The sequence below is a fragment of the Lygodium microphyllum genome, unplaced genomic scaffold, assembly GCF_053477565.2.
Source record: "Lygodium microphyllum isolate KBCC unplaced genomic scaffold, Lygodium_microphyllum_v1.1.10 scaffold_109, whole genome shotgun sequence".
Lineage (NCBI taxonomy): Eukaryota > Viridiplantae > Streptophyta > Polypodiopsida > Schizaeales > Lygodiaceae > Lygodium > Lygodium microphyllum.
Window position 1 is genome coordinate 150,706 of NW_028229592.1, and position 7,365 is coordinate 158,070.

A 7,365-nucleotide genomic window follows, 5' to 3' on the forward strand; every position below is an offset into this window, starting at 1 on the left:
TCTTCCACCCCTAGACTATAAGTGTTTTGAGTATTGTGATCATTTTTTATATGGCAAGCAACCATGTAGTACAATAGGATGTCTAGCATGAAGCACATGGGTGAGCCTTTGGCTCTTGTTCATTCAGATGTATGTGGTCCCATACCCTGTTAGTTTCTAGGTAGTACAAAGTACACTACAAGGATATAAGGGCATAGAGATGGGTAGTTGCAATGCATAGGTAGTACAAAGTACACTACAAGAAAAACAGAGCATGGCATTTTTCTGCAAAGAGTGAAAGAGAGAGTGAAAGAGATCGTACCTTTGGGAGGGAGAGGGAGAGGAAGAGAAAGAAAGAAAGTTATATTAACGTTTTCTAAAGACCAAAACTGGCCTATGAGACAAACTGTGATACAACTGATGAGGTCCAGCTATCCAAAATAAAAGTGCTGAATGAAAAGCTAAAAACTGGAAACTGAAAATACGATGCTGTGAGTGTGATAAGTGTCGTGTATGTGTATGTGTGTATGTAGCTCTGGTACTCCAGATAATGGCTACAAAAGGGAAACAAATGTCGGCTGTGATAGGGGAACAACTGTCGGCTGTGATAAAGTGGTGTGATGTGTATATGTAGCAGATGCAAGGAGATATACTATCCTGGGATGTAGTAGCAGTCGTTGAAGTCGCTAATAGCAGGTGATCCCTCTTGGATGCAGGATGTGGTACATCGGCGGTGGAGAAAGAGAAAACTGGAGATCTGAGATCCAATGTGTCGAGTGTCGTCGGGTCTCAGTCTGCTGTCGATGTAGATCAAGAATCCTCTGGATCTCCTGTCGGTGTGGCTGTGGGGTCCGAAACCCACGAATCCTCATGCGGCGTCGGGTACGCTGGTCCTCAGCCTGCTGTAGTGTAAGCCCGAAGGTCTGGCTGGAGGCTGGTACAGTAGCTCTCACTCTGTCTATCTGAAAGAACTGTGTAATAGTCGTCTGGGTGGGCCCCTCTCTGACTAGGACCCGCTGTGTGCTCTGCTCTCTTATGTGCCATGCCTCTCCCAGAAAACGGCCAAATGATCTCTGATCCATATCAGTCATACATCCCTGAAGTGAGCTGCTCAATGCGTATCTAGATCTCAACTCTGAGTATGCCGAGCATCTGAGAACAAAATGCTCCTCACTCTCCACCTCTGATCTGCAAAGGGGGCATATCCTCTCCTCCCGCGGGATGCCACTGGCTCTGCCACTCTCAATCATAAGCTGATGTGATGCTACCCTGAGCTGTCCAATAAGAACTCTCACTACCGCCATTGCCACCGTTGCCATTCGTGAAGAAGAGGAGGAAATGCACAAAGGAAGAAGAGGGGCCATCGCGAAGAGGAGACAACGAATCCATCCTCGGGCCTTTGCGGTGAGTACATTGCCCCCCTCTTGGTTTGTTCTTGTTCTTTCTTTTTTTCTTTTGTTTGTTTTTGTTGAGAATGAGGTGCATTGAGGGTGAAAGAGAGGAAATGAGAGAGGGAGAAGAAGAAAGGAAAAGGAAGAGAGTGCAAGAGAGAGAAAATAAATATGAAAGATAACAAAGAATGTAAGAAAGAGAGAGAGGGAGGGAGGGAGAGAGGAGAATGAGTGAGAAAACACGAGCGGTGGAGAGAAACAAAGAGAGGGTTTGTTGTGAAGAGGAGACGAACAATCCATTCTCCTCTTGGTTTGTTCTTGTTCTTTCTTCTTCTTTTTTGTTTGTTTTTTTTTAGAATGAGGTGCATTGAGGGAAAAAGAGAGGAAATGAGAGAGGGAGAATAAGAAAGGAAAAGAGAGAGAGAGAGAGAGAGAGAGAGAGAGAGAGAGAGAGAGAGAGAGAGAGAGAGAGAGAGAGAGAGAGAGAGAGAGAGAGAGAGAGAGAGAGAGAGAGATTTGTATAGTTTAGGGATATAGATTCATAGATTTATCTAGTAGCTAGTTAGTTTAGTTAAATACTTTGCTTTAAATTGTTTAGATTACTGATCAATGTTAAAGAGAGAGAGAGAGAGAGAGAGAGAGAGAGAGAGAGAGAGAGAGAGAGAGAGAGATAGATAGAGAGAGAGAGAGAGAAAGAGGTTTATATTGTTTAAATTTTTATATATTTAAATAATTGATTAGTAAGTTAGTAGGTTGGTTTACAATTAGTAAGTTTAGATTTATAGATTTCTAGCCATGATTTCTAGCTGATTTAAAGAGAGAGAGGGAGGAAGAGAGGAGAATGAGTGAGAAAAAACGAGGGGGTGATAGATTTATCTATTAGTTAGTTAGTTTATTTAGATACTTTGATTTAAATTTTTTAGATTAGTGATTAATGATTGAGAGAGAGAGTGAGTGAGAGTGAGAGGTTTGTATTGTTTAAATTATTATCTATTTAAATAATTGATTAGTAAGTTAGTAGGTTTTTTTACAATTAGTAAGTTTAGATTTATATATTTCTAGCCATGATTTCTAGCTGATTTAAAGAGAGAGAGAGGGAGAGAGAGAGAGAGAGGAGAATGAGTGAGAAAACACGAGGGGTGGGAGAAAAACAAAGAGAGGCTTTGTCGCGAAGAGAAGACAAACAATCCATCCTCCTCTTGGTTTATTCTTGTCTTTCTTCAAATTTTTTGTTTGTTTTTCTTGAGAATGAGGTGCATCGAGGGAGAAAGAGAGAAAATGAGAGAGGGAGAAGAAGAAAGGAAAAGGAAGAAAGAACGAGAGAGAGAGAGAGAGAGAGAGAGAGAGAGAGAGAGAGAGAGAGAGAGAGAGAGAGAGAGAGAGAACATGAAAGATAACAAAGAAATGAAAAGAGAGAGAGAGAGAGAGGGAGGGAAAGAGGAGAATGAGTGAGAAAACATGAGGGGGTGGAGAGAAACAAAGAGAAGGGCAACAAAGAGAGAGAGAGAGAGAGAGAGAGAGAGAGAGAGAGAGAGAGAGAGAGAGAGAGGGGAGAGAGAACATAAAACGAAGAGTGCAAAGAAAGGGGGAGAAAACCAAGACTTTAGCTGACATTAATTTTGTTGAGTTACAAGAGAAGAAATCCCTTCTCAAACAAATTAAGAAAGAAAAAGAGAATGAGAACAAAAACCAATTGTTTGTCGAAACCACGTACACAAAATGGAAAATGATAATAGTCGTGATGTTCAAGATCGCGAGGCGTATCTTAATCAACGTGTCCCGTGTCCTTGCTCTCAATGCAATCTATCAATCAGACGAAAGTGTCGCTTGTCTATAGAACATGTACGACGCTTCGAGAGTTTCAATAGGAGATCATTGATCAGGCGATCTCAGACTTTGAGAAAACGGTAAGAAAAATGTGTATCAATTATGCCTTATATTATTTTCACAAACTAATTGAATATCATATACAAAAACATTAGATATAGTTGTAATATTTATACAGGGAGGTAACGTCTCATCCCAAGGAGGAATACACCTATTGCGGCCAATTAGAAGAGTTTGTGGGCGTGCTATGGATAGAGTGCTTGAGCCAATCCACTACTTGGAAGGCACAACCCAATCTATACCATCAATACCAAAGGAGACAAGTAGCCTTTCAGACTTTCCTACAATCTTGGAGCCTGAGATGGAGGCAATGATCGATACATTGATATCCATGGATGCCGATACATCTAATCCACTAAGAGAGGAAGCATCCATACCATTATATGATGGGTGCCGAGTATCTTGCTTGAAGACATTGCTTACACTCCTAAGTGTGCAAGCAAAATATGTGTGGAGTGATGCAAGTGTGACCAAGTTGTCCAGGTGCCTTCTATGTACACTTTGTTGATTTCTTTTCGGCACCATTATAAAAAACAATTGTGTTATTTCAAGGTGTTTTATGATTTCTTTTTAGGTTGCTAAAGTATCGTGTATTGCCACTTGAAAATACCATGCTAGAGTCTCATGATGATGCATGACATATTTTACAAAAGCTTGGCATGGACTACAATAGCATCCATGCATGTGTCAACGATTGTGTGCTGTTTTGAGGAGAGTACAAAACTATGGAGACATGTCCAAAGTGTCACGGGTATCGACAAGACTTGCAAGGAAAATCTATCCCTTAGAAAGTTCTTAGACACTTTCCACTTATTCCCCGTATACGTCACATGTTTCGTACATTGGGGCGCATGGCGAGCTTGACAAAGTGGCATGCGCAGAATAGATCCATAGATAGAGTCCAATGAATATTAGTGGATTCACGTGCACGGAGCCACATTAACTCTATCTTTCCAGGCTTTGCACGAGAGCCAAGGAATCTTCGGCTCAGTCTTGCTATGGATGGCGTGAACCCATTCGGTCTCCGCTCAACTTCTTACAGTGTGTGGCATGTAGTCCTTGTTAACTACAACATCCTGCCATGGCTTTCTACGAAGAAAGGACACCTAATCCTTAGCTTGCTTATTCTTGGCCACTATGAAGTCAAGAATATGGATGTCTATCTCCGTCTATTAGTCGATAAGCTTAAGATTTTGTGGGAGGAGGGGATTGCCATGGAAGATATGAGTAAGCACAATACGAGCCATTCTCATGTGGTCCATGCATGACTTTTTGGGATTCGGGGAGTGCTCATGTAAGTAGGCTTCCATTCTTGTTTTGGTCATATCTATTATAGATCATTCAAGTTTGTGTTCACTAAATAGAGGTGTTGGGACAACAGGTCTGGTTACCTCAGGTTATCATACATGTCCATTGTGTTAGACTCCCAAAGATCATCAACCATGAAGAAGATGGTATATCAAGGACACGCCTCTTTCTTGCCGGAGGTCATGAGCTGAGGGAAGATTTTCTTGGATAACCTCCAACACAAATGAACACCCAAAGTTGGTACGAGTTGAAAATGTTCCACATGGAGTCACATTCAAGCGAAATACAATGGTTCTCGATTTTCTATAAGTTTTTGTATTGGACCCACTTACAGATCAACCACTTATTGGATCCCATGCATATTTTCAAGAATGTGGGCAGCTTACTATGGGACCACATCACAGGAAAGAGAGACATTGCAGGGGCACGAATGGATTTGAAGGAGGTAGGCAAGATGGAGGCGCTTTGGCTACAGTTGAGTGCTATGGTCACTTGCAACTACCTCATGCTCCATGGGTTTTGTCCACTAAAGAAGAGTGCATTGTGAAGCAATCCGATGGGTATGATGCATTCTCAGATCCACTTTTTCTAAAGACGGCCAACTATCAAGGCTAAAATCCCATGATTGGCATAAGATATGTCAGGTTTGTACTACAAATGGATTGTAAGTGGCCTGCATATTTTGCTATTTGGGGTCTAGTCAGTGTTCGTAATGCTTCTTTATTTGTGGCAGTTTATACTACCGATCGCAATCTCATGATATCTCACTCCAGAAATACGTGGGGTGATTTACAGGTTGTCAAATTTATTGCAATGGATCTCACAGAAGGAGATCAAGATATCCTCTATTGAATCTGCAAGGCGGGGAGCAATGGAGATAGTTTGTCTCTTTGAGAAGTACCTGCCCACCAGCATGCTCACGATACAAACCCACATCCTATTGCATCTTGTAGATGAATGGAGATTGCGGGACCTATCCATACGTAATGGATGTTCTTCTTGGAGCGCTTCATGAAAACCTTGAAAGGCTTTGTGCGACAATGAGCTTGGTCAGAAGGTAGCATGGTTGAAGGTTGGTTGATGTCTGAGGCGTTAGTGCATATTTCACAGTGGCTACTAATGGTGGATTCAAATAATAGTATACTATGGTCGTTGAAGGACGATGATAGACTAACCAGAGGTGTAGTGGTTGGAAATGCGGTAGAAAAAAGGATAGATACAACAATAGAGGAGAAAGTGAATCATTTTTGTATGTTGCACCATGCATCGATGGAGACGTGGCTCGCTAGATACGAGCAAGCTAGGAAAGATCGGGAAGAAGCACGATTAGAATTTCAATGTAGTATGCACCATCGACCGATTCGATATCCCGAGGGCATGGAGAAGATGCAGCAGTTTATGCCTATGCAATGGTTACATGGAGCTTTGATCACAGTCTCTCGTGAAGGGGTGGAGATCTCTATTGAGGAGTTGGGATTCTTGAGGGGATGTAGTCCAAAGGTGACCACATGTTTTATAAGCTATTGTATCTAGATTTTATATGTGACAACCAATCTAACCATTTCAATATACAGTACAAAATATATAGTGCAGCATAGTCGTGCGGCGACATTTCCACATCGAGCACATCAACAAAATGCGCTCCACAACGGATTGTGGTGTCATGGCAAAGTTATAGCAAGAGAGCTGACAGCGAGCCACGGATCCAAACACCATTATAGATGAGATGGAGTATTTTTTAAACTTACAAAGTGTTATCACAATGGATTACCGTAGCTTCTCCATGATCATATTCGATGTGCAATGGTTCAAAGTGGTACTGGAAGGGGCCGGGGCAACCGTTCAACAAGGTCCATCTAGATTTCCCAAAATAGATTCCGAAAAAAGATTGACGAATCTATGCGGCACGTTTGTCTTACTGGTCCATTGTGAGCAGGTGCATCAACCTTTTTTAAAATTTTTATTATGATATGATATATGTCACAAATGTTGAATCTCTCTTGTATGTAATTTTAAACAAGTAATTTTCTATCCAAACCCTTGACAACCTTGACGGTGGTATGTTATGCCTTCAGCTCCCCGAAGTCCGAGAGTGTATGATGAAAGCAATGTTCCTAGCATAGATGAGGACAATATACAAATGGAGGGGTCGATATTGCAAGGGGTGGAGGTCGAAGATGGCTTGGAGCATGTAGAGGAGGCAAAATCAGGTAACAATGATGGAAAGATAAGAGGCCAAGAATTCTTTGAGAATGAGGTGGACTCATCTTTTTGTGGTGTGACCTGTCTATCGACCTTCCAGTCTATGCGGAGTTGTGCTAGGAGATTGACATGGAACCATAGACTATGTCATATTTGTAGCATCCGTCTACAAAATTCGTTGATGAATCACTTATAAGGGTACTCTAGAATATGCATTTTAAGTAACATCATTTTTTTTCAGAGTTATATTATAATGCTTTTCTGGAATCTTTATATTGACTATGCTAACATCACTTTTTGTCTGTATAGGTGGCCTTTTACGATATTTTGGAGAGCACGATAAGTCGAGGGATGAGCAACAAGGAGTTGCAGAATATATTTACACATATGTCTCCAAATCAAATGGCTCAATTTAGAGATATGAAGGACCAAGAGCTATTGTCTTGGACACCATCAGGCCATTCCATTAAATCTACATTGGCATGCTCTAATGCTTCGGTTTCTAGTAGACGAGGTCAATACTCCAAACTTGGGCCAGATGGAGGGAGTGGTTCTGGAGGATGCTGTGGAGACGTGGATGTGGTGAGCCTACGATTAG